At 48.8% G+C, this 20,008-nt stretch overlaps 1 protein-coding gene across 5 annotated transcripts in view; it reads right to left on the bottom strand.

The window, feature by feature from the left end:
* LOC147693224 (uncharacterized) overlaps nucleotides 1-20,008 on the bottom strand; it is an 83,084-nt gene that overhangs the window by 4,179 nt on the left and 58,897 nt on the right. The window lies entirely within an intron of this gene.

The raw sequence follows: 20,008 nt of genomic DNA, 5'->3' as shown, positions 1-20,008 counted from the left end.
GGAGGCAAGTTTGCTGAAGATCTGTCACAGACATTTGATTGCTACAGCCCTTATTTAACTTAAAACCTTTTTAGGGAGTGGACATGTACATGGTACACTGTGAAATACGTTTTTGATTGTGGTGAGGGTTCCTAAGAAATGAATGATTGCTCTGGATCTGCCAGGTGGGGTTGAAAGAACATGCGAGTGGCACCTACATTGGCTCTTCATGTCATTTCTGCTGCAGAACAGCGTCAGTGTTTAGCTGCATGGCACCACCTCCCCCCTTGCAAAGGTACTGCTGAATAGGGGCATATATCATGTGCAGAATGACTCAAAGTAATGTTCCATGAAAGTCAGAATGCAAATGTGCATTGACTTAGAGTCTCATTATGTGTTTTCCTGTCAGCATTGAGATGCCTGCGTACTTGTGAGAATAGTATGTACCAATACTTAATTTGTAAATCTACAGGCTGCCTACGTGGAACACACAGTGTGCAAAGTTTTCAGTCTGTATTGCTGTAGATCACATGCTATACACAGAGAGGAAGGCAGAACCCTCCATCTGCAGAAACTGATGAACATTTTGAAGCCCCACTAATATAGGCCAACAAAGTGTTTCATAGGAAATAAATAGCAGCACTTATCTGTAGAATGAGAACAAAATGGGCGGTCAACCTCAAATCTGGGGAACCAGGTTCGAGCCTCGGCAATGATGCTGAGCATCCTGTGATTCTGGGCAAATCACGTAATCTCCCTGTGCCTACAAAAAATGAATGTGTGTGTCCTCATGTAATGCAACTAGTGCTATGTAAAGCGATCTGATACCCGAACTCTTCGGGTCAAGTTTGCGCTATATAAAACTCTGTAAAAAATAAAACAAGCATTTGCAATGCAATAGGTCTCGCATTTACGAGAGTTTAAGCAATTAGCATTGTAAATGACCATGCCTTTTATTTGTGTTTTAAAAACCAAAACAGAAATAAAAGACATCATGTACAATGCAAATACATCAAACCCGCGTAAATGCGAGACCGATTGCATAGTAAATGCTTGTTAGTCATGCCTGTGTGTTTAAACTGTCTTAATGTACATTAAGTCAAAGCCATTATTAACGTTTATGTACCAATAAGTTTATTTTTCCTGTGATGCATTAAAAGTGAAAACAAGTTTCTATACCTGTCCTAAGTATGTCTGCTTACCAGGAAACACCAAACTTGTTCTACTGAAATTAAATGTGATAGTTAATATTTCCCCAAAAAATAAAAATATTTGGCTGACTAAAATGTTTGGGTGGCTTTTTTTCTTCTTTTTATTTTTGCGGCATATGCTTGCAATTTAAAAATAAAATATCAACCATAGCACAAGATTGGCTTAGCCAATAGCTCTTCTCCAGACAAGATCACAACATTTTTCATGGGGTAGAGCCGGAACAATCCCTGGCATGGTGACGGACGTGGACCTCTGCCCTGAGTGGCCCAGCTGCATGGAAATCTGTTAGGAGATATGGGTTTTTAAATTGGAATTCTTTTTAATGACATGTTCCGTCGGCACTCTTCCTTGTGCATGACGGATACCTCCTAATCTGCATTACCTGTGTGTTTTCGTGCCTCAGAGACCGCTATAGAGAGGAGGAAGCGTGATAAGCAGTGCTTAACTTGTGCCGGTGGTTGCACAGCCCTGGAATTTATTTTTCACAATCTGGTTTTGAAACAGTGGTAAAGCGAGAGCGCAGAGATGAAAACGGGTCCGTAAGAGTGAGATGAACAGAAAGTGTGGAGAGCTTGAAGAAAAAGGCATATGGTGGAAGACAAGTCAGCCGCAGCATTGCAGCGCCGCGATTCGGTTGAAGGGCGACAAATTCAGTAGCAAGAGTTTGGACCCCTGCACTTTTTTTTTTTAAATTATGCACTGAGGGAACGAGGGTACAGGTACGAGCTCAGAAAGGAGGGAGGGAACAAAGGCTGTCACGAGAACATGGGCGTTAACCCCCAAGAGGAGGCAAAGTAAAAGGGGGCAATCGGAAAGGGCGAAGTGATGTTTTTTAAGATGAGTCAGTACAGGACGGTACAAAATGACAAGTGGCCAGTCCCTTATGCGGCTACAGCGAAGGTCTGGGTGTAATCAGAGTGGAATGATACAATCCCAGCAGGGCCGACTCAGCAATTTATCCTTCTGATATCAAGGACGTGAGCACCACTGACTAGTGATCTTTGAACTAGAGAGTGCAGGCGCTAGTGAACGTCTTATTGCTATAAAAGAACTAGTGATCGAGGAGGAAGTTGTGTCGGACCCTGAGGTTAAAGGAAGCCGGGGCAAGGATCAATGCACCCCCAGATTGACAGGCAGGAAGAGGGACGGCGCCTTCGGGCACCACTTCACGCCTGGGAACTTCCTATACCGTGAGTAAACCCATAGTAACAGGGTTTTGGAGGTCACATCACTTTTGCTTGAATAAGTATTCCTCACGCTGGGAAATACAGCAGTAAGCCAGACCGAGGTGTGAGTAAGACAGTACTACTCATGCGCATGATGTGTGTGTCGTGCCCCATAGCGAATACCAATGGGAACATCTTCCAATTATCCCTATATTAGCACAGATAGTGCGGGTGCTTTATCGAAAGTTGCTACAGCACATTTTAATGTAATTTTTGGCAATCTGGTTCCACTAAAATAGAAAGAGTCTTTCCTTTGGCCCCCCTTTATCTGAGCAGGCAGAGTGTCTCGGCGTTTGGCAGTTTGGACGAATGAGGACTTTCCACATTTTGTGTCTTTTTTTGCTGGAACTTGGAAGCATAGGAAGTAAAATGTGGGCCTGGAGTCCAGGGTCCTAGCTTGACAAAAGATATGGATCTTTTCCTGAGGGAAGAATGCTCGAGTCCCGCGGATGGCTCAGTGAGCTATGCACATTGATTTAAAGTGGTTTGCCTGGCCTTTGGGAGCCAGTGTAGGGGGAGCAGGCGGGACGTGGCTCCTCAGTGGAAGATTACGCAGCTGTCTGAAAGTTGCATTTTGGATTCAGTGTGGTTTCCAAAGGGTTAGTTGGGGTGCTCTGGGCTATCCAGTGGGTGGGCAAGATGACGGGTACTAACGTGATGGTAGATGGGAGCTTTTGTGGGAACCTGAGGTACGGGAGAGTCTGACACAGACGTGGTTCCTCCAGTGTAAAAACCAGTACTTCCCTATAAATCATGTGACTGGTTAGAAAACAAGCTTGTGGGTCGTGTTGAGAAGCTTGGAGCACTGAGGGTGGAGATGAGTGTTCCTTAGAGGCAGGGCCAGCAGACGGGTTTAGCCAAAGGGGGTAAGGAAAGTGAAAGCGAAAGCACGCAACCTCACAAGAACACACACGCAGTCCTTACGCACTGCGCATGCGTGCGGCCAACTTTGTCTGGGGCATGGAGCACGCGGCAGTGTCCGGGCTCCAGTGAGCTGACAGAGCCCTCCGTGTTGTAGCCCGTGTGATGAAGGCATGGAGCCCTCCCGCAGAGAGCGTGTGCCAGGCGATGTGGTGGAGTGACTAAGCCTGTAGCGGAAAGAGCCCGGTGAGTGGGGGGGAGGGGGTGTGTGTGCACGTGTGTGTGTGTGCGCGTGTGTGTCTGTGTGCGTGTGTCTGTGTGCGTGTGTCTGTGTGTGTGTGTGTGTGCGCACGTGTCTGTCTGCGCGCAAGTGTCTGTGTGTGCGTGCGTGTGTCTGTGTGTGCGTGTGTCTGTGTGTGCGTGTGTCTGTGTGTGTGCGTGTGTCTGTGTGTGTGTGTGTGCATGCGCGCGCATCCTGATCCATTGTGAGTCTGAACAGCATGCCGGAATCAGAGCGCGTGTTCACGCGCGCGACCTGATCCGATTCCGGCATGCTGCGCATGCCCATCTCCTGTCTCCTGGGAAGCAGAGCCGTTGACTATAGGTCTCGCAGGCGAGACAGCGCTTTCGCGCTGTAATCGCCAGGTGGGAGACCTAAAAATAAAAAGATGTCTCCCAGATAGCCCTTTATCCATGCAAAACAGATCTGTATTGAAGAATATCCCAATGTGAAATCCCAGACTTGGAGATCATTTTACCCACACACGTTGGAGAAAAAAATGCCACAACTGATTCATCTTTCATATCGATCTCATCCTGACAATGTAATAAATGAAAGCTTTTTCAAGAGAATACAACTTTGGGGAAAAAAGTAGACTGTAGGCTATTCCATTGCCTGATTTATATGGAATTGGAAAATTACTTCTGGGAGGAAAGTTGGGTACATACACAAACCATCTCTGTTCATGTACCTGCATATGTGGTTCTTCAACAGAACGACGTCTAAGGTCATTCATCCTGTGCAAGAAAATGACAGACAACTGAAAGACATCGTTCCACATTAAAGCTTGTAAGGTACTAGCATGTAATGGATCACAGGAAGGCACCGGTGCTTAATACTTAACACCAGCACTAATTGATGACAGTAGGGGCAGACTGCAACATGGGGGAGAGGCAGCCCCCTCCAGCTCCCGGGAGAGAGGCAGACCTTCACGCCCCGGTGCGAAGTAGACCCCGCACACCCCAGAGGGAGACACCCCCACTCCCCAGAGGAGAGGCAGACCTCACACCCCCAGGGGAGAGGCAGACCCCCACGCCCCCAGGGGAGAGGCAGACCCCCACGCCCCCAGGGGAGAGGCCCTCGTGGAAGAGGCAGAACCCACTCCCCCAGGGAAGAGGCAGACCCTCGCACCCCCGGGGCGAGGAAGACTCCCACACTCCCGGGGGAGAGGCAGATCACCACACCCTCTTGGGAGAGGCAGACCAGAATCATCCTGAGTAAAGAAAAAACAAACATAATTATAGGGGGACACTAGAACATGATTGTGGATCAATGGATGGATCGATCAGTTAAACTTGACCTGAGGCACCCAAGAGATAGGTATTCTGAAGAATATGATTTCAGATCATGGTCTAATGGACCCCTGGAGATTGGTACACTGGAAAGAGAGGAACTACACCTACTTTACTTGCATGCACAAGTCACAATAGCATACTGATTAACTTATTAATGGCAGGGCAAAATCTGAGAAGAATGTATATGAACACCTATAATGACAGACTCCCTGAAAATCATAAAATACTTAAGTTATTTCTTGCTACCTCTTTGAGTGGCGAGAGCTCAGTCACCTCAATGCAGATGTTATGCGCCTCAGTGAGGGGGGTGCCAAAGCGTTTTGACCTTCGTGTGAGGACCGTGAGGATTTTTTCAGAAGGTCCTCCTCAGGGCTGGACGATTCTGTGTAGGACTTTCATGAATGCCATAGTGAGTCTTAAGCTGGTGTCCCGATCCTGAGAGCGTGGACCTTCGTAAGTTTTTTACTTCTTCTTTGCTATTTTGGGGTGAACACTCTTCGTGTCAATCTTGGTGAATGTTCTACCGTCCTTCTGCGATGTCCTTGCGCTTCTGGTTAGCCCAGCCGTGAGGAAGACCTTCTGAAAATCCTCACGGTCCCCACACGAAGGTCAAAACGCGTTGGCACCTCCTCACTGAGGCCAAGGGCTTCCCTGTTTGAATCCACACAGATCTTGAAAGACATAGGCTGGATTTAGACACCCCAGATATGGACTTTGACAGGTTCTACCTGACCTCACTACTTTGGACCTAGGAATGATTACAGTATGGAGGACATATAAATTAATAAAACCCAATACTTTGTAAATACAGTAGGACCTTGAAAATCAATCAGATTAAGGTTGATGTATTTCAGGTAATGTATGTTATGTGTAGATGTCATTGTATATAAGGTTTCATGTATATTGTCTGGAAAAAGTCTTCACTAGATTTGGATAATTGTATTTATGTCACTAAAAAGAAAACCAAAAGAAGAAGAATCAAACAAATATATTTCTTTTGAGAAAATGAATTATGCGTTTTGGTTCTCTAAAACATGTGCATGTATGATGGCTTATTTTGAGATATCATTGCATCATTATTTTGACATTTTTACACACAGTAAGACGGAGGAAAGATTTCACCCCATCAGTACCAGTTTATAACGAAAATACACCAATTAACATCAGAAAGATGCCTAGTCAACCTTTGTGAAGGGGCTTCCACTCCACAGGGATACGTGCTGCCACATTAGAAGCTCACCTGGCCTGGCCGGGAGCAGCAGGGGTCCCTTAAAACCCTGGCAGTCTTGTGCAGAGTTAAGCCGTTTACCCATGCCGCTTTCCTCTCACTCCCTCCCTACCATCCCTCTCTCCTCCTCTAACCCCGGATTTCTCTCTCACTTTGCAGGACATTTTCTTTCCCCTTTTTAAAACTTCTGAACTCTCCCCATTCATCCACTTACTTCACCTTTAATCACCTCTTGCCATCCTGTCTTTGCACTGCCCTCATCTCCAACAGTCTCTCGCATTTATCCCATGGCCTCTCTGGCCCAGTCACCTCCCGTGCCCCTCAGCACTTCTCATTCACCTCAAGTCTTTCCATTCAAATGTTTGTCTATTTGTATCTTACGCCTCTCCAGTCTCCCCATTCATCTTTTCTATCTCCCCTTTGTTCTTCCACACCTTCTTGTACCAACGTCCCTCTCCCCAGTTACATCAGCAACAGTGCCTAATTTGAGTGGGCGGTTTCCGGTGCTCCGCACTGGCACCTAATTGTGCAAACTGGCAATATGACAGTCTTCCAAATGGTGGCTCTGTCTAATCTGTGTAATTTAGAGATGATCAGAATAACAGCTGTTTAATAATTCAATATACATTAAAAATGATAACATCCTGACACCTATGCCATTCTAATAGCTTTGGGGGCTTGAAATAGTCTGAATAGTCGCACTTGTACGAGTGTTATGGTTGGTTGCTGCATAGGTATTGTCATTGGCCGCACAGGCCATGCAATGGTGGGTGGTTAAAGTTGCAGTGGCCTACTGGTGAGGGCCCTGGCACATGTGTCATTACAAATTAATCACTGCTCAGCACCCACCCCATTACTCCCTCTCTTCCCCTATGGCTGCTGTCCCTCACCCATGTCGCATCAAATTATCTTTTAAGGTCACAGATCATCTCTCAGCTATCTTCTCTCACAGTTTAACAGTAGCCCTCACCTTTGGCTCACACACAATTCTTGTGTGTCTGCACTTCCCTTTGGCACTTCACATTTCTCCTCATTCCAGACCTCTTCAATCAAATTCTCTCACTCCCTTGCTGTCCTCTCATATCCTCTCCTCACCGAGCATATGGGTCGGACCCGTATGCTCCTCTCAGCCAGTGTCACTATGCTTATTGTTCCCTAATTCAGGAACCCTCCTTTGCTTCTATCCATCAAGAATCTATTATCCTTTAGGAAGATATAAAAACCTGGCTCTATGCTCTTTAGGTTACCCCATTTGTCTGGTTCTCCTTCCCCTTCTGTGTGTTTCTCATTTGCCTTCCGGCAGCAGATGGTCATTAGCCCCAACACACTTTTTAGTAACAGTAAAGCACTACAAATGTAAATAATAATAATAGGCAGAAGCAGTGGAGGCACTAGACCTGAACCTCGGGGAGGGGAGGAAGGGTTGGGAGCGGTCAACACAGTCCCAGCCAGGGCTGGCCCTAGCACTGGTGGCACATGGTGCAACAGTCTTTTTTGGTGCCCCCCCCCGTTTCCTCCTCCTCCATGAATTCCCTAACTACCACCTCATCTCTATAGCACCTTTCTGACAAACATTTCATTTTTTGATAGCGCTACTCATAGTTTACACTCAGTTCCGTGATATGCATGGTACGTGTTCTCTGTAGCATGCGCATTAACCCTCTGCACTGTGCGGGTGACAAGAGTGCCCATGTGAGTGCACGGTGAGTGGTGCAACAGTGTGAGAGTACGGTAAGATGAGTGACTGCAGGGTGAATTTGGAAGAAATGCACAGATGCAAGGGGGAGAGTTTATGAAAATTAGCCATCATAATGCAGGGTGAGTGAGGTGAACATAGGAATTTGGGTGTGGATGTAAGTGCAGAGCGTGACAAATGAATGCTGTTTGGACTCGTACCTGCACTGTGTTGCCGCCCAATCTGTGAGGAAAAACACCGACTTCACTCGCAGCCTCCCCGTGTCCCAGGAGGGATTGACCGCCCCGCCGCTTTCCTACATCTTGCAGCACCCGCTTCGCGGGTGCCGCTGCGCGGCGTGTGGCGTGGGGTCGAGGCTGCTGGAGTGCTCGTGAGACGGAGTAAGGAGGAGAGAGCACCGTGATCCAACTGAGGGCGCGCGCTGCAGGGACTCTCAAGACCAGGAGTCCCTGCGCCGCACAGGTGTGCACGGCCGCGCCCCCAGTAAGACACGCCCCCCGGCTGACCAGAACTCTTAAGCAGGTAGACATCCTGTTTGATGTGGGACCCTTTCCTGTTTGGACTCGTACCTGCACTGTGTTGCCGCCCAATCTGTGAGGAAAAACGCCGACTTCACTCGCAGCCTCCCCGTGTCCCAGGAGGGATTGACCGCCCCGCCGCTTTCCTACATCTTGCAGCACCCGCTTTGCGGGTGCCGCTGCACGGCGTGTGGCGTGGGGTCGAGGCTGCTGGAGTGCTCGTGAGACGGAGTAAGGAGGAGAGAGCACCGTGATCCAACTGAGGGCGCGCGCTGCAGGGACTCTCAAGACCAGGAGTCCCTGCGCCGCACAGGTGTGCACGGCCGCGCCCCCAGTAAGACACGCCCCCCGGCTGACCAGAACTCTTAAGCAGGAAGACATCCTGTTTGACGTGGGACCCTTTCCTGTTTGGACTCGTACCTGCACTGTGTTGCCGCCCAATCTGTGAGGAAAAACGCCGACTTCACTCGCAGCCTCCCCGTGTCCCAGGAGGGATTGACCGCCCCGCCGCTTTCCTACATCTTGCAGCACCCGCTTCGCGGGTGCCGCTGCGCGGCGTGTGGCCGAGGCTGCTGGAGTGCTCGTGAGACGGAGTAAGGAGGAGAGAGCACCGTGATCCAACTGAGGGCGCGCGCTGCAGGGACTCTCAAGACCAGGAGTCCCTGCGCCGCACAGGTGTGCACGGCCGCGCCCCCAGTAAGACACGCCCCCCAGCTGACCAGAACTCTTAAGCAGGAAGACATCCTGTTTGACGTGGGACCCTTTCCTGTTTGGACTTGTACCTGCACTGTGTTGCCGCCCAATCTGTGAGGAAAAACGCCGACTTCACTCGCAGCCTCCCCGTGTCCCAGGAGGGATTGACCGCCCCGCCGCTTTCCTACATCTTGCAGCACCCGCTTCGCGGGTGCCGCTGCGCGTGGTCGAGGCTGCTGGAGTGCTCGTGAGACAGAGTAAGGAGGAGAGAGCACCGTGATCCAACTGAGGGCGCGCGCTGCAGGGACTCTCAAGACCAGGAGTCCCTGCGCCGCACAGGTGTGCACGGCCGCGCCCCCAGTAAGACACGCCCCCCGGCTGACCAGAACTCTTAAGCAGGAAGACATCCTGTTTGACGTGGGACCCTTTCCTGTTTGGACTCGTACCTGCACTGTGTTGCCGCCCAATCTGTGAGGAAAAACGCCGACTTCACACGCAGCCTCCCCGTGTCCCAGGAGGGATTGACCGCCCCGCCGCTTTCCTACATCTTGCAGCACCCGCTTCGCGGGTGCCGCTGCGTGTGGCCGAGGCTGCTGGAGTGCTCGTGAGACGGAGTAAGGAGGAGAGAGCACCGTGATCCAACTGAGGGCGCGCGCTGCAGGGACTCTCAAGACCAGGAGTCCCTGCGCCGCACAGGTGTGCACGGCCGCGCCCCCAGTAAGACACGCCCCCCGGCTGACCAGAACTCTTAAGCAGGAAGACATCCTGTTTGACGTGGGACCCTTTCCTGTTTGGACTTGTACCTGCACTGTGTTGCCGCCCAATCTGTGAGGAAAAACGCCGACTTCACTCGCAGCCTCCCCGTGTCCCAGGAGGGATTGACCGCCCCGCCGCTTTCCTACATCTTGCAGCACCCGCTTCGCGGGTGCCGCTGCGCGGCGTGTGGCGTGGGGTCGAGGCTGCTGGAGTGCTCGTGAGACGGAGTAAGGAGGAGAGAGCACCGTGATCCAACTGAGGGCGCGCGCTGCAGGGACTCTCAAGACCAGGAGTCCCTGCACCGCACAGGTGTGCACGGCCGCGCCCCCAGTAAGACACGCCCCCCGGCTGACCAGAACTCTTAAGCAGGAAGACATCCTGTTTGACGTGGGACCCTTTCCTGTTTGGACTCGTACCTGCACTGTGTTGCCGCCCAATCTGTGAGGAAAAACGCCGACATCACTCGCAGCCTCCCCGTGTCCCAGGAGGGATTGACCGCCCCGCCGCTTTCCTACATCTTGCAGCACCCGCTTCGCGGGTGCCGCTGCGCGGCGTGTGGCGTGGGGTCGAGGCTGCTGGAGTGCTCGTGAGACGGAGTAAGGAGGAGAGAGCACCGTGATCCAACTGAGGGCGCGCGCTGCAGGGACTCTCAAGACCAGGAGTCCCTGCGCCGCACAGGTGTGCACGGCCGCGCCCCCAGTAAGACACGCCCCCCGGCTGACCAGAACTCTTAAGCAGGAAGACATCCTGTTTGACGTGGGACCCTTTCCTGTTTGGACTCGTACCTGCACTGTGTTGCCGCCCAATCTGTGAGGAAAAACGCCGACTTCACTCGCAGCCTCCCCGTGTCCCAGGAGGGATTGACCGCCCCGCCGCTTTCCTACATCTTGCAGCACCCGCTTCGCGGGTGCCGCTGCGCGCCGTGTGGCGTGGGGTCGAGGCTGCTGGAGTGCTCGTGAGACGGAGTAAGGAGGAGAGAGCACCGTGATCCAACTGAGGGCGCGCGCTGCAGGGACTCTCAAGACCAGGAGTCCCTGCGCCGCACAGGTGTGCACGGCCGCGCCCCCAGTAAGACACGCCCCCCGGCTGACCAGAACTCTTAAGCAGGAAGACATCCTGTTTGACGTGGGACCCTTTCCTGTTTGGACTCGTACCTGCACTGTGTTGCCGCCCAATCTGTGAGGAAAAACGCTGACTTCACTAGCAGCCTCCCCGTGTCCCAGGAGGGATTGACCGCCCCGCCGCTTTCCTACATCTTGCAGCACCCGCTTCGCGGGTGCCGCTGCGCGGCGTGTGGCGTGGGGTCGAGGCTGCTGGAGTGCTCGTGAGACGGAGTAAGGAGGAGAGAGCACCGTGATCCAACTGAGGGCGCGCGCTGCAGGGACTCTCAAGACCAGGAGTCCCTGCGCCGCACAGGTGTGCACGGCCGCGCCTCCAGTAAGACACGCCCCCCGGCTGCAACGCTTTTCCTTAAGAACAGCGTCCCATCGCGTAGCGGGACGCGAGCGGGACGCCGAGCGAAGCCCGGGCAAAGGGCGGGCCCTCTGTGGCCCTCAGAGGCCAGAAGAGGCCGGGCCGGGCCACCCCCCTAAATTGATTCAACACATCTCGCATATCAGGCATTGAATCCTGAATCCTGATTGAAATCTGTCGAACGCTCCTACTGCACTCGTATTCTGCATCGTAGATTATGAGGAAGACCGCCAAGAAGCCCAAAATGCCTACTCTAAGATCAAGCACAAAATCCAAAATGCATCTGCCTCCGCCTTTACCAACTTTAACTGCTATCGACAAGATGCTTAAACAAACCATAGGGGCGGTATCTAATGCCATCGCAAACACTGAAAGAAGGATGTCCCTACCACCCGTGACCATTGTCCCAGATACCCAGGAATCCCTTATTAATTTAACAGAAGCTTCCCAAAATTTGGCATAGGAACTTGACACTAGCCTGCCCCTCACCCCCTCTTCCTTCATCGACCTCCCCTGTACCCAGGTGTCCATCGAAGCTAGTAGTGAGAGATCTGGCGCACAAACAAATAACTACAATAAGAAATCAAATATTACAGACAAAACCTCACATAAGGAAGGTCCTAAATGCGGGGGTAAAAAAGGTTCACTAAAAAATAGAAACCATAATTTGGTAACGCCTATAAATCCATCCACACCAGGAATACCCTGTTGGATCACCAATATGGTGGCTGACCTCAAAACGGACCTTGAACATTCCATCACTGTGCTGATAAAACCCCTCATAGCCAAAATCGACAGATTAACATCACTCGTAAACAATAAGGGGTTCGGCTCGAAAGGCCAACTAGAGCAAGAAGGCGCCCAAATAAAACAGAATGAGCCTATACCCAAAAGACTAACCAAAGAGAAGACTGCTGCAACACCAGATACGGCAGCAAAGATCTCCAACAGAGTCACACAAAAAAGTATCAAAGATACACAAAAGGCTACCACCACACCGAACACAGGTAAAAATAATAAACAAACAATCAAGGATAATAACAAACCACCCCCTGGACCCTCTCAAACACTGGAAGGAAACAATGCTCAAACTCCCAAAGCGAACCCGATGACCAATTCGACTGCCCCCACAACAACTACCTAAGAAAACAAAACAGCAACTCGCTTCAGGTCAATCAACCTTCCGCCTGAAGCATTACCCTTTGTAGTAGTTTTAACAGGAGTTCCACCTTTAAGGGAGGGCAAACGGGAATCACAAGTAGAGCTAAAAAACAAATGTGCACAGTGGTTACAAATACACAGGCCACTGCCCCCCAATATTAATGGGGAGATTCTTTCAGTAAGAAGGGGGGAGTGGATCGGTAAAGGTACAAAGACCATAGCAGGGGACATAATTACGGTAAACTTCAGAGACATGGCAGCAGTCAACTTTATCTGCAATGCCCCCCCGAGCTATACCCACTCACAAATTCATCCGGTACATCTATCCTACTTTTACCCTTTCGCATTTCATAGACCCAGGGAGAGCAACAGACCACCACCGACTAGAATACCCCATATGGAATTTCAATATGGACCACCCCAGTGGCAAAGGCCAAATTATGTTTTTCCAAATTATGACTCCTCCATAATGCAGCATGCACACTGGAACAGGTTCAGCACACTTGAAGAGGTCGATTGACAGGGACGGGATAAACAACTCCCTAAGATCGCAAGGTGGAAGGAGGCAAGCCCACTATCATCAGAAAGAAGAATGGGGGTAGGAGACGGAAAAGAAGAGCGGACAAACTCCCCTAAACATATGACAACTACCAAACAGAGCAGACTAGCTGCCCTTAGCAGCATACAACCCAGTCCTGTTATTTCACCGAAAGTGGGAAAACATGCTATGCTCCCATCAGGAGACCCAAAAGTAACTCCAAAGGACATGACCCAAGAAAACTTACAAATTGCATCCTGGAACATTGCAGGAATAGCGGCCAAATTTGAATCGCAGGAATGGCTCAGCTATATAAACACATTCCAAATTATATGCCTGCAAGAAACCTGGGTTACCGAATTAAATGATTACAGGTTGGAAGGCTATAAAAGTTTTTCTGTTCCAGCTAAAAAAGTATCCTCGGGGAGAGCTAGCGGAGGACTCGTTACATATGTCAACCTAGACATTAAGGGCACCTGGTCTAACATCAAATGGGCTTCACACAATCTCCAAGCACTAAGGTTCGTCTCACCAAGACTAACCTTTTTCCTAGTCAACTGGTACAATGCTCCTGGAACGACGGAGAAGGGAACTGACGTAAATGAGCTGGAAGCCTGTCTAAGAAATCTGAACCTTTTAAATAAGACACCAAGCCTCCCAAGCTTAATACTTATGGGAGATTTTAATTGCCACCTTTGTGATAAACTAAAACCCTTTAACAAAGACTGGTCAAGATGCACCATAATGAAAGGCCCACACTTCACTCATTCAAAAGAGGGATGGGACTTGGAGAGACTAACGAAAAGGTACAACCTGACTCAAACTCTAGACCTGGTGGTGCTGGGTGAAAAAGGAGAATTAACCCCAACATTCAAAGGAAGAGGTTGCCACTCCTACATTGACTATGTTTTAGTCTCTCCCATACTAAAAAGAAACATTAGCAAAACTATAATAGAGGCCAGCATCTTTAGTGACCACAACCCGGTCATTATCACAATTGAAGGTTTTGATTTTAACTCGTGCCCAAAGAGACCGGACATTATGGAAAAAGCAGTGGATCAAGGAAGAAGAATTAAATGGGCCAAGATTGATGGGGACAGATTTTACAAAAAACTACTAACAGAAACCTCAGAAGCAATAGACAAATGCCTTGATCCAAGTGTGGTTGGTGCTCAGGTGGTCAGGGCATTTGAGGAAATTGCGTGCCATGTAAATAACTCCCTAAGGACTACTGGGTCTAACAAAATGCCCTCAAATCCTCGCTGGTTTGATTCGAACTGTACCAAGGCGCTCAAAAAACTGAAGGATAGCCTCCACACCAAACCAAGGGATAAGATCATGGTGGGACAGAATAGAGCTGAATATAAAAAAGCTCTGAAGAAACGCAAGCAAAGCCTACAAAATCAAGCCTGGGAGGACCTAAGGGACGCCGCTGAAAGGAAAGATTCCGCAGGTTTCTGGAAAGTGATTAACTCCCCATGCTTTCAGGATCTAGGGCCACCAAAAATTATGAATACTATTCTGCCGGAACAATGGCAGAACCACTTCCAGAGCCTAACAATCACTCAAGCCACCTAACCCTGGAGGATGCTCCGAGGGGCCATCAGCCGGCCAAGTTGGACTTTTCCCTGAAAGAAATCGAAATGGGAATAGCAGGGCTCAGTAAAAATAAGGCACCGGGTCCGGACGGAATTCCACCAGACCTATTCCTAAGTAGACCCGATCTATGGGCCCCTTTGCTGACCAGGGTATTAAATGAGGCAGTGGTGGCAGGTCTGCCTCAGTCCTGGTCAACGGCGACCATAGTTCCCATCTACAAAAAAGGGAACCGTGATGACCCCCAATGCTACCGACCCATCTCTCTCATTGATGTGACAGCAAAGGTATTGGGGAGAGTCATTCTACAGCGGTTGCAAAACTGGGCAGAGGAGCACCAAGTCTTCTCGGAAACCCAATATGGCTTCCGGAAAGGTAGATCCACCACCGATCAATGTCTAAACTTATACCTCCTGATAGCTAAATATACCATCGCGGGGAAGGGGTCCATTCACATGGGGTTTATGGACCTTTCAGCGGCTTTCGACCGCGTAAATAGAAGAAAGCTCTGGTCCATGCTGTTAGAACTAGGAGTGGATCAGCCGCTAGTCGACACCCTGCAAAATCTCCACGGAACACCTCCGCAAGTGTGAGGTACACTCAAGAGGGAAAAAAGACCGACCCCTTCACCTGCACTAGTGGAGTAAGGCAGGGATGTATCCTCGCGCCCTTTCTTTATTCTATCTATATTAACTCGCTGGAAAAAGACCTCCTCAAACTTAAGGTGGACTCACCCCAAATCGGTCATCGTGCAGTGCCTGTACTACTCTACGCCGATGACGCGGTTTTGCTTGCCAGAACCCCTCTAGGATTACAAAAACTAATTGACGGGTTCGTCATGTTCATGGACAAACTGGACCTGGCGACAAACCTGGAAAAATCCTATATTATGTCATCAGGGCAACTGACAAAAGGGAACTTCACCTATCACATTTGGTCTCACAAAATAGACCAGGTCAAGACCTTTTCATACCTGGGGGTTCTATTTGATCACCATCTTACCTTTAAACCTCTGGTAGAAAAGCATTCTATGAAACTGGCAGCCTCAGTAGGAGCCATCATGGGGTACGGGCAAAGACTAGGAAAATGGTCCCCAGAACAAATATTGAACTTGTATAGGTCAATTTGCTGTGCGAAGGCATCCTATGGGGCAGAAGTGTGGGGCTTCTTGGACAATAAAGTACAGCAGATCCAGACAGAAGAAATTAAATTTTTGAGAAGAATTCTGAAAGTGCCCCAGAGTGTATCAGCCCACATCATCCATGAGGAAGTGGGAGAACCCTTCATAGAAGACAGGATTAAAATTAAACCTCTCCTGGCATGGGTCAAAGTATGGACCAACCCAGAGGCGGCCCTAACAAGACAAATTATATTGGACTGCCTCAAACGAGACAAAGGTCAAACCATCCCCTGGCTGAAATTTGTCAAGAAATCTTTGACAGAGATTGATTGTACTAACCTTTTTACATCCCCAGACTCTATTACATCTGAGAGTAAGGCCCTGGTGAAAAAACTCTTTCCGGCACTGCTTAAGTCAACAAGGGCAGAAAAAGAAAACCATAAACCCACTAATCTCTCTTATAATGAACTTACAGCGAAGCATGGGATGGAACCCTATCTAAGGGTCATGTACAATGCTCAGGACCGCTATGTCATGACCCGTTTCAGACTCAACATGCTTCACCACCTACTTGCGGTCCCGGCTGGGTTCACCCACACTGTGGAGGAGAAGGGTACCTGCGGCTGCGACCACAGGTCTCCGCAGGATACCCTTCACTTTGTTTTACTGTGCCCATTTTATACCGTCCCAAGACGTAAGTTCTTGGTGGGGATCCTGAAAGACTTAAAGTTCAAACATGCAAAATTGGCCCTGAGGTTCTTACAGGAAGCGGAGGATGCTTATACCCTTTTTTGTACCATAAATTTTATCCGGATGGCAATAAGACTGAGGAATACTAGAGAAACTGGTCCCTAACATTTCTTGTCCCCTTGAACATTTAAATTTCTGATCCCCTAGCCTTCTGAATCATGGTGTCAGATAATTTTAACATTTATAACCTTTTAATGGAAAATTATTCTCGTTTTTAAAAAATTTTGTGTGTTTTTGTATTTGTGCTTGTATGGTGTCTTTTTAAGAACCGAATAAAGATTACAAATTGTAAATTGTAAAATTGCATGATTAGTGACAGGCTTGTTTGAGTGAGATTGCAGATTGATCCGTGAGGTGGACAGGTGAGTGAAGTGTCACATGAGTGCATGTAGTAGTTTGCTTGTGTGACTGCAGGGTGAGGTATAAGGTGAACAGCGCAAGTACATTGTGATCACTGAGAGTGCAGGGTGAGCGGGTGAATGGTGAATGGTGAGTGCATGGTGATCAGTGTGAGTGCATTGTGATAGCTGTGAGTGCAGGGTGGGCATGAAAGTGAAGGGTGAGAATGAGGAGTGAGTTTTCTAAATGCAGGGTGCATTCCCAGACACTTGAAATAACTTGGCATGTTATTGACAGCAGCGTAGGGTTTAAAATATAAGCTAAACTACTGCTATTATGGCATTAATCAGGGATCGTGGGTGGAGGAAATGAATAATGTGCTGATCCTGAAACAAACTTCCAGTCCTATGGTTAGGGTTGCAAGTTCATTATTTTGACCTGAGGTTCAGAGAGGCACTTTTTGGCCTGTGACCTGGTCACAGCAAGGACATGTGATGATATCCCTAACATCTCTGCATGAGTCCTTTACTCAACTTCTGACCATAGAGAGCTCTCCAGGTCATTGCCCAACAAACATTCAACTGGGAGATCACCACTAACCACAACTCTTTTTAGGCCAGTTACCCCTCCCCAGGAAAAGTTAACAATTGCCACACTATGGGTAGTAGTGACATTGCTGGCATTGGTCACCAGGTAATTATCACCTGGCATGTATTGTCCAGGGTCCACAAAGTTAGGTGTCACCATAGTGACACTGGCACATGTGTCCCTGTAAGCTTGAGACACTTTGTCATTAATCAAAGGCGTCTGTCTGTACTTGCCCAGATTACTGGGACTGATTGTAGGGGTGTCTTGACAGGCTTTTTGGCTCTATTTCGGAGTGATAAAGACTTTAAGCTTGCTCACATCTAGGATATGTATTCCTAGCTTGTGTTGGCTCTTTTAAGCCCTTTTTTCCAGACCTAGAAGAGGATAGCTGCTTTATATGATGATAGATCCCTTACTCTAATCCATCTATTGCCTATTGGCTTTGTCTTTCATTATTTTGCCTATAGTAGAGGTTGGATCCTGTGGTCCTGACTTTATATTACACATTGGTATGGTTTATGTAGGTACTCTGACAGAGCTAAGGGTTATTTCATCCTTCTCAGGCCTACAAGGCCCAGAACTAAAGAGACTCCATTTTGCTTTCTATCCCTGCAGAGATGAGATGCTTCAAGGGGAAAGGTAATGTTTATAGTTAAGGCTGTTGACTGCTAGGGGAAAACCAGCCAGGACTGGTTCTTATCCGAGGAATGTGTTTGTCTCATGGGCCCAGACGTAACATGCAGATGCGCACTGCGGTTGCGTGGAAGCCTTGGAGCTAGCACAGGAATTCGGTGGGAGGCAGCCCTCTGTTGGAAATTTCCATGAGGGGAGAGGAATCCATATCAGCGAAGTGCAGAAGAGGAGGAGTGGTCAGTTTGGTTCTTGAAGAGTGGAGAGTAGGATGTCTGCTGGAGCTGCAGAGTGCAGTGCAGTTCTATTGGTTTTCTGGAATGGAGAAAGAAGGCAGATGATTGCTGAAGCTGAAGAGAGCAGTACAGAATGCATTAAAGCAGATGACGGAGTTGAGGCTGTCAGCTGGAGCAATTGAGCCAGAGGCGTGTAGCTGTGGTGACGGAGGGAGAGACAGAGAGAGAGCCCTGATCCCACCAGAGACAGAGAGAAATCTTCCTTCTAATAGGTGAGGTAGTCTAAACTAGTCCACTTTACACTTACACCTTAATTTTTTCTTTATTCCCTAGGCTATTGCATATCTAATCCTTTTTCCTTTCAGTAGTGTGTTACAGTTCCTGTTAGTTACAGAGACCCTGCAGATCTGTGTATGTGTCTATTCCTATTTTATTGTTATTGTAATAAAGATACCCCAGTTCTTAGTGAACTAGTGTGCATGTGTTGTTCTTAAGATAGAGCTAACCTTTCTTCTAACCAGATGCTGTGTAGCAACTGATGGATCAAAAGGGAGTAGGAGCGCTTAAATCAGGGAATAACTCTTGCATACAGTGTGTATATCTCTTGTCCCTACACAGTAAAGGTAACCTTGTCTCCTAGTCTGGTATTACTGTTTGAACAGATGCTACCCCTGATCAGGTAAGTGATAACTGAATAATTTAGGAGAGAGAGGAGCCCTTGAACTAAGGGATAAATTATATACTAAGTAATTCGGCCATCCCATAATATTATTGTAGTAGCGAACCCTTAGTGAATAGTGAGAGAGACTTCCCAACATAGAGAGAGAGCTGAGGGTATTCATAGGAAAGTGGTCGTCATTGGTAAGTGGCGTTAGTGAGAGCACTGATTGTGGTCAGTGTGTAGATCTGCCGGATTGCAGATCGGATTGTAAGTGAGTGAGCACCGGGGGGATACGGTGTTTAGGTCTGCCGGATTGTGGGCCAGATAAAGAGAGAGAGCACTAGGGCTGCAGCCTAGTGTGTAGACACGCCGGATTGCGTGTCGAGTGAGCACTGAGGGTGAACAGTGTGTATACCCGCAAGATTGCGGCTTGAGTGAGCACTGAGGGTAATCAGTGTGTAATGGTAGATAATCAGAACTGCCCCAGGGTAGATTAGTCTGGACCCATGTGGTCGCGAGACTATGAGGTATGAGTGTGGTGTAGGGCATGGATGTCCTTAGTAATCAGTGAGTATTCTTAGTATCCCTATAGATTTAGTGGTGTTTCTGATGATATGAGCTTGTATATTGTGAGTTCCCCATCCTCAGGTAGGTACCCAGGTGCCTGGATAGATGATTCTGAGGAGGGAGGTGGTTACGATCCGGCTGGGTTGGAGGGGCTCTGAGGAGCTGATCCCATCTGGTCTGAGAACCCGGTCGTTACATCTGGCGTAGTCGGCTGTTTACGAAGCCTGTGTACCCTGGCCATGTGTTTGGATTGTTTCCCATAAGTTGTGGGGGAGTGCCCTAATCGCCAGTTACATCTGGCGTAATCGGCTGCTTACGAAGCCTGTGTGCCCTGGCCATGTGTTTGGAGAGTTTCCCATAAGTTGTGGAGGAGTGCCCTGATAGCCAGTTACATCTGGCATAGTCGGGCAGTTTATGAAGCCTGTGTGACCTATGGGCTTGAACAGTTGCAGTGTGAGGAGATTGCAGTACATCATGGCATTTGGCTTATGCGGGGTGGAAGAAATGCTTTTCATCTTGGTGTTTGAACTGTAAGGCTTGAAGGGTAACTGTATGTGAGGGAGCCAATTACATCTTGGTGTTGAGGAAATTGTACTTGTGTGTGA

This window comes from Lissotriton vulgaris, chromosome 8 (assembly GCF_964263255.1).
Source record: "Lissotriton vulgaris chromosome 8, aLisVul1.2, whole genome shotgun sequence".
Taxonomy (NCBI): Eukaryota; Metazoa; Chordata; class Amphibia; order Caudata; family Salamandridae; genus Lissotriton; species Lissotriton vulgaris.
Note: the sequence above shows the minus strand (reverse complement) of the source record. Positions and strands in the feature narration are given on the sequence as shown.